Here is a 7,080-nt window from a genome sequence, read left to right on the forward strand (position 1 = left end):
TGACTCACCCACGATTCGGTTCAAACCTCAACTTTTGGGTCACGTCTTTTTGTTTTGGTTCAATATTGGATTTGTGTTACAAAACAACAAAAAATTCAGATTTCTTTTTTACAATTTTTTTATAAGCAAGAAAAATAAAAAAAGAAGAACCTTCCAGTTGGCTTATACTAAGTCTGGTGTTATTTAATACAAAACAATTTTATAATATAGTATATTTATATACATATGTTTATATGCATATACAAACGTATACTACAAACCCCCCCATTAAGATTTGGATTGACCGTTTGGACTTTTGGGTCAGGAATCCGCTGCTTGTTCTGCTGCGACTTGTTCGCTGCATCCTCCATACTCTCCACCTTCAATGGATAACGGGACGATATCAAGATGAAGCGGCGGCTGCTGAAGCACAACCACGGGTAAAACGGGCCGTGCTCATTAAAAACCGGGCCCGGTTTGGTTCCTCGGCTCAGCGGGAGGCCTTCAGCTTCAACACAAACCCGGCGAGTCGTTTCCTCGCTGAGTGATCAAAGTCAAATGAGATGAAGAAACGTGTCTGGAGGTGATGTTGAACTTGGCTGTTGGGCTTCAAAAGATCTGCCAGTTCTTCTTTGTTGCTTTGGCTTTGATGTTTGATGCTGAAATAAAACTCAAAGACTTTGTGTCTGAGACAAAAGTTTGACAGAACGTTCCGGATGGAAAGGAAGAACAATAAACAAAAACATCAGCTGCTTTCTTTTTTATGAATAGAGAAGTTAAAATTTAATGACACCCTTCAGTTCTCTACAATATAAACAACAAAGTCTATTTACTACGACCTGAGTTGTTTTACTTGGAACGCAGTGAGTCTAAAATGTGTTTGAACTAGCTGGTGGTTTCACAACATGTTGGGGGGGCCTGGGCGGGCCTTGGTGTTTGCAGCGGCTGATTTGTCAGTTGCTGAATGAAGCGCCTGCAGGCCGCCTCCGAGCGTTGCCACATCACTGTTCTTTATTGGGTTTTCAAGAATGAGGAAATGCATGAGGCAGCATCTTTACGGGAAATCGGGGAGGGGGGGTGTGGGAAGGCACGTGGGCGGGGAAGTTATGACAAATATTAGCTAAGGCACGCAGGAAGAGCAGGATGGGGCGAAAGTGAAGAGCAAAAAGGTGGAAACGTTTAGTTGCGTTGTGGGCCGGTTCATCGCGTTTCCCATCGCTGCGGTTTGAAATCCTTCCTCCTCTCACCTCCTGTTGTTCCTACTTGCAAGCTTTTATTGTGAAAGGTTTGTCATTTGGCAAAAGAATGGATTGTTCAGAGAGGAAATTACTGTAGCTTGAAGCAATGAAACATTGTGTTCTCTTTCCCAATTTATCAAAATAAATATGTTCCAGCTTTGAGGCTGCATGTGCCAGAACAGCACAGTCATGGTTTAGTGTTCGCTCTGAAATATCGATCTGTGCTTTCTGCGGTTGCATAAAGCCTGAGGAGCTTCTTCATCTGCCTTCTCCTTTCAGATGCATTTTAGGGCCAAACGGGTTTTGCTGTGTTTGCTTTCTCACGTGCTGACAGAGCAGGCTGACCTTTCAGCCTGCAGGACGTGGCAGCTCCGCATGTGAGTCAGGCCCAGAGGAATGCAGCACTCCCACAGTTTCTCCTGGAGACCCTGCAAAGGTTCTCATGGAGCGACGGACGGATACCAGAAGCTCTGAGGAGAACAGTCCTCTTCAGTAAAAAAAAATAATAAAAAATATATTACTGTTTTAGTCATTTTTAGCCGTTTCTGTTCAAAAGTCCTGCCAAACAGTTCAATATAGCTGATTGTAAACTCAAAGAAATGCAGAAAACTGATAGTCTCTTCACACCTTCTGTACTTCCCTTTTTGATCTAAGTGGATTCTATCTTCACTTTGTAAAAGATTCGTCCTCTACACACACCGTAGCACAATCAGTTGTGGTGATCCTCAGGGCCCTATGCTAGGACCACTTCATTTCATTTTAAATCTGCAGGTATTTTGTGTTATGCTGATGATTCTCCTCCATACTTTTGATTTGAAGTCCCACTCTGATCATATTTTGTTCTTTTTGAAAAGATCAAGAGTGTGTCATTTCAAACCAACCCCCACCCCCCCAGAAAAAAAATGTTTGTTTTCTAGGACATAATTTCTGCAGAACAAGAGTTCATGGGACCATGGGTGTGAAGCAACCCCACCCCTCTTCCCCTCTACATTACTCTTACACACTCTCCTGCTACCTCACACCTCCAACCTAACATTATTGGTGCAACAAAAATGGCAACAAGCATAAATTCTCAGAAATGCTATTTTTAGCTTAGTTTTCATAATATGTATCCTCCACCATCAGAACAATTCTACAAGAGCATGTAAAAAAAACAACAACATTCATTGGAGTGAATGTTTAAGGAGAACAAATCCACCAAATGTCAAGCTTGAGAGTTTACATTAAGAAATATATCTGGAAAGTTTTCAGTTTGTTTGAACTTTTGTTAATGTGTGAACTCCATCATTAGAAGCTGCCTCTTGCATTGGCTTGTGTTTTCTTTGTGTGTTAACCTTGGAGAACCAACAACAGCTTTCTTCTGGGCTTGTAAATGTACTTTGATTTTTTTGGTATATTTTTGTAAATTTTTGGAAACAGCAATTAACAGCAGCCAATAAATAAAAGTATATAAGCAAAATTATTAAATTAAATACAAATATACAAATTAATAAAGGGTTGATCAGTTTGATCTGAATTCTTTATGTTTAATGGACACAAACAGGAACATTTGAAAATAAAAGCATGCATTTTTAAGGCCCTTATTTACTATATATTAAGACTTTCCAAAGTTTAAAAATAAAAAAATAAAAAAAAGTTTTAGGTTTTTTATGAAAATATTGTCTGAAATCTCCCCGATGAGAAAACGGATAGAAAAGGTCAATCCTCAAGAGGATTTTTTTCTGATGTACCTGTTTCTGATGATGGATTTCCTCCGTTTTGTTCAACGGTCTGGGCCGTTTCCCACTTTGCTCACTTGGTAATCCATCTTTTCAGAGACGGGACACAATGATGAGTCTGTTCAGCAGCCAGATTCTGGTAAATATTCTGTAAGTAAACGGAAAAGAAAATAAATACTAAAATAGTAAACCTCAGGAAGGACAAAACAATGGCGCTGGAGAAATGTCCCATCTCATTCTGAGGGTTTAGTTTGTGATTATGGGATGGAAGAGACTGTATTCTAGGAGTGGGAAAAGTGAATACCCCAGAGCTCATTGATTAACATAGAAGAACTTCTTTTATCTGTCAGCTTCCTGCTTTTAAATGGAGGCTTTATGTTCCTACATTTCCTGGCAACTGCTTCAGACTGCAGTTTCCGCTGGTGTGTGTGCACTTTAGCTCCTGCTAAGTGTGGCGGGATAGATTTTTCTGGGTTATTTTTAAATCAAAGCTGCAAATGTTTACATGTTTTACATTTTAATGATACTTTTAGGAATATGTGCAGTCGATAGAGGGAAAGGAGACCTGCAGCAGCTCTGGTGAAGAGCAGAACCCCTTTTTTGGCGATTCTGTCCGGACCGTTCTTCCTGCATTCCCCCTTCCCATAACCTTTTAGTTTCAAGGACCCACTGCCACCACCCCCCCTTCCACAGCCTATCAGCAGCTCAGGGAACTGCCGGAGAGAAAGTCAGGGTCACTGCTGGCAGACGAGTTACTCCCAGCACCCTGGAAACCCAGCAAGCATCCCGGAGACAAACACAGAGCTGCTGAGCCGCCACAGCCAGGCTTTGGACTCCCGCAGTTCCCAGGCAGGCCTGGGAAAAGTACTCACTGAAACTGCTTCAGCCAGGACTAATAAATGAGGGTGTTTGGTGAGAAGCTGGAACTGACCTGCTTTAGGTCTCAGGACCTCATTTCACCTCTTTTCACTCGCATCGGTGGAAAATTTCAGCACATTTGAGCTCATTTCACTGTTGTTACTCTGCTTCAAAGTTTGTATTCTGATGCTCTAAAGACAAATGAAGCATATCTGTGAAGACTCTCATTCACCCCGGATGGTTCTGTAGCAGAAAAGTTTTAAAAAGGGTTCATCTTCTTCAAGACTATTTAAAGACCAATCTGATGAAAATGGTGTTTTAACATGTTCTTCAGGAGCAAACTGAAAAATTCCCATATGAAAAATATATTTGTGATGTAGAAAATACACTGGGCAGGTCACGAGCTCAATGCTCTGCTCGCTTCTGATGCATCCACTTGGATAGCTACAGTATTGCTTGCCATTTTTGTCGCAGCAGTGATGTTAGGTTGGGGTTGTGGGGGGCTGATGGTAAGGGGGGCGGGCTTGCTCCACATCAGTAGTCCCGCCCACAACATGCCTGCAGCATGAATTTCTCATGCTGCATTCACACCAAACATGATTCACCCCACAGAGGTGGACAGTTTTAACGTTAAGTCAATAGTACAGGCACAATCTGAGGTCCTGCAACACAATTTGAGTGATGGTCGTGGCGCGGCGGTCTGGCAGCAGCGCGATTTGAGCGGTGCAGTACAAATTTGTGGCCAAAGTTTGAATGATCGAATTTTGGTGAGGTCAGCGTGTTAATCAAGGACATCTAATAATCAAGGACAACTTTTGTGAGCACTTTTGTTTTCAACTTCCATCAAGCTTCAGCAACGGGGCCACAGAGATGCCAGAGCCTATCCCAGCTGGTGTTGGGAGGCGGGATACACACTGGACAGGTGGGAGCGACCTGGTTGCAGCCTAGATGGCGCCCAAACACCACAATAAACTCATTAGCCGGAAGTGGAAATGTCAAACTGTTGCCAGAAGTTGAATTTGTGTATCTATAGAAGAGTCCTAACCGTAACCCTTACCCTAACCTGGTTCCAGTGTTTTTCAAGGGGAACAGCGTAAACCTTGTTGGAACTTCGAGGACTTTGGGCTAAGGGTGCTCCGGCGCCATCTTTGGGCCACGTGGATTTCTACTGCCAGGTCTTCTTGGGACAGGTTGCCTGTCTGTCGGACCCGCTGCGGCTCTCCCAGACACAGCTCTCAGAGCGGGACTGGAGCTCCCGGTACCAGGAGAATCACTGAATGATCACAAAAACCCAAAAATGGAGATGTTTCCGATGTTCTTGTAGAACTATTCACAATAAATAACCCTGATCTCTCATCTGTGTCTTCCACAAATTGGAAGTGAGATGAACACAGACACCGCTCCATTTAGCGATCAGACTATTATCATTGGCTCCTCCCACACGCAGGCGCAGCGGTAAGTTCAACAACAATTTTTTTTTACAGGCGTCAAGCAGCGAATTTGCTGCACGGTGAAAGAGAGGCGGCCAACGTGAATTTGATGCACAAATCTTGTTCAGTGTGAATCCAACTTTATGAATTCTTATGGACTCCTGCCTTTCTGCAGAAACTATGTCCTTGAAAACAGCTGTTTTTTTTTTTGGGTCTAAAATGGCATAATCCTAATGAAAAGATTATCAGAGAGGGACTTTAAAACCTTTTCTGCCACATTGAGATAATGATTGTTCAGAGCAGCATGAATCAAACCAGCAGTGATGGAGACTCTATCACATATTCTCCTGAAATATCTGATCCTTTCAGAAAATTACAGTCTTTTCTTGTGCATTTCCAAGAAAACCAGTCCTATCTATTGATTCTATCCATTTCTAATTATAACTTTTACTGCAGCTCTTTATTCCATCCAAACCAGTGAAGGTCAATTAGTCTTCTTCAAAAGTTGGCTTCACATTTGCTTTCCTGTTGGACAGAAACACAAGTACCATCGCCTCTCGGTGAAGTACTTTACTATTGAAAATCTCAAGGGTTTTCTTAGAAACGAGTGAAAAGCTAAAGACACTTTAAGTGATGTGTTGTGGTCAAAGGCAAACGATCAAACTGAGATGTCACATGACGGAAACCACTAAAGTCCTGACAAAGAGTGCATTTCAGACGACACATACAGCATTTCTACATCGAGTTTGAAAGAAAGTTCTTTTTACTGGAGTGTTGACTCGTCAAGTTGGAAAATGGAAAAAGGTTTTACATTTCATGACAAGCCCTCCTGTTTTTACATTACAGATAAATGGGTGAATCAGTGAACAGAGCTCATATCATGCAGTAAGACCTCCCAAAAGTTCCAACTGCAGACGAACTTTCACTTCAAATCGACCAAAGAATGATTTAGCTGTTTCTCCCAGACAGTCTGATGATGAAGTACAGTGTTCCCTCACTATATTACAGTTCATGTTTGCTGTCTCACAGTTTTCTTCTGTCCAATTTAGCTTTATTATTTTATTTTATTTTACTACAGTGCATTGTCTCTGACTGCAGACCACTATCAATCATGTTCCTTTCTGTCCAGTGCAGTACAGAAAGACTCACTTAATACTACATTCACATCGAACGCGAGTCGCACATCAAATTTGCGTCTGCCGCCTCTATTTTGACGCGTGTCAAATTTACTGCTCGTCCTTTTGATGTCCCAACCGCAGAGCAACCTCCAAAGTTTTTCTGGACTTGTTGTCCACACCATGGAAAACATGGATGATTTTGAGTGAGTAGTTTGGGTTCATAAATTTTTGAGATCTCTACAGAGACGCTGGCAAGAATATTCCCATGCCTGGGTTCACCAGATCATTCAGTCTCTCCTGGTGCTGTGTACTTCACTCCTGACGGGCATTTTATACACTAATTCCGTCTTTCTGTGTCCCAGTTTAAGCATTAACCCGAGAAGGGTAAAAAAAAGGCCATTCGGTGGACAGCGTAGAAGCTAGCAAGTTCCGCTGCCCAGGAACCGGCAGTCTGTGCGGACCCTGTTTGGAGGTGCATGCTAGCTCTGCTGGAGCCTGGGCAGTAAAGCTCGCTAGCTCGCTACGTTGTCCACCAGGCAGCTGGCTAGTGCAGTGAGCGCAATTGCACCAGGGTGTAACCCGCCTTCACTCGACAGCAGTCTCGGGCAGCTCCGCGGCCCCAGCAGATTAAGAAAATGTTTGGAAGTTCAGGACAAAAATCCCCACATTGAGCAGCCATATTGGATGCATTTTTCCACCCTTTGATGTAGTCACTGAAAACTTAATTTCCCAAAGCTGA

General features: G+C 42.7%; 1 long non-coding RNA gene across 1 annotated transcript; it reads left to right on the plus strand.

The window, feature by feature from the left end:
- The first annotated feature begins 864 nt into the window (after positions 1 to 864).
- On the plus strand, positions 865 to 2,371 carry LOC118598988. Its single transcript, XR_004948245.1, has 2 exons — positions 865 to 1,264; positions 1,497 to 2,371. It is a non-coding gene; the product is annotated as an uncharacterized LOC118598988 (long non-coding RNA).
- Positions 2,372 to 7,080: the final 4,709 nt, after the last annotated feature.

Source organism: Oryzias melastigma, linkage group LG7 (genome assembly GCF_002922805.2).
Source record: "Oryzias melastigma strain HK-1 linkage group LG7, ASM292280v2, whole genome shotgun sequence".
NCBI classification, from domain to species: Eukaryota; Metazoa; Chordata; class Actinopteri; order Beloniformes; family Adrianichthyidae; genus Oryzias; species Oryzias melastigma.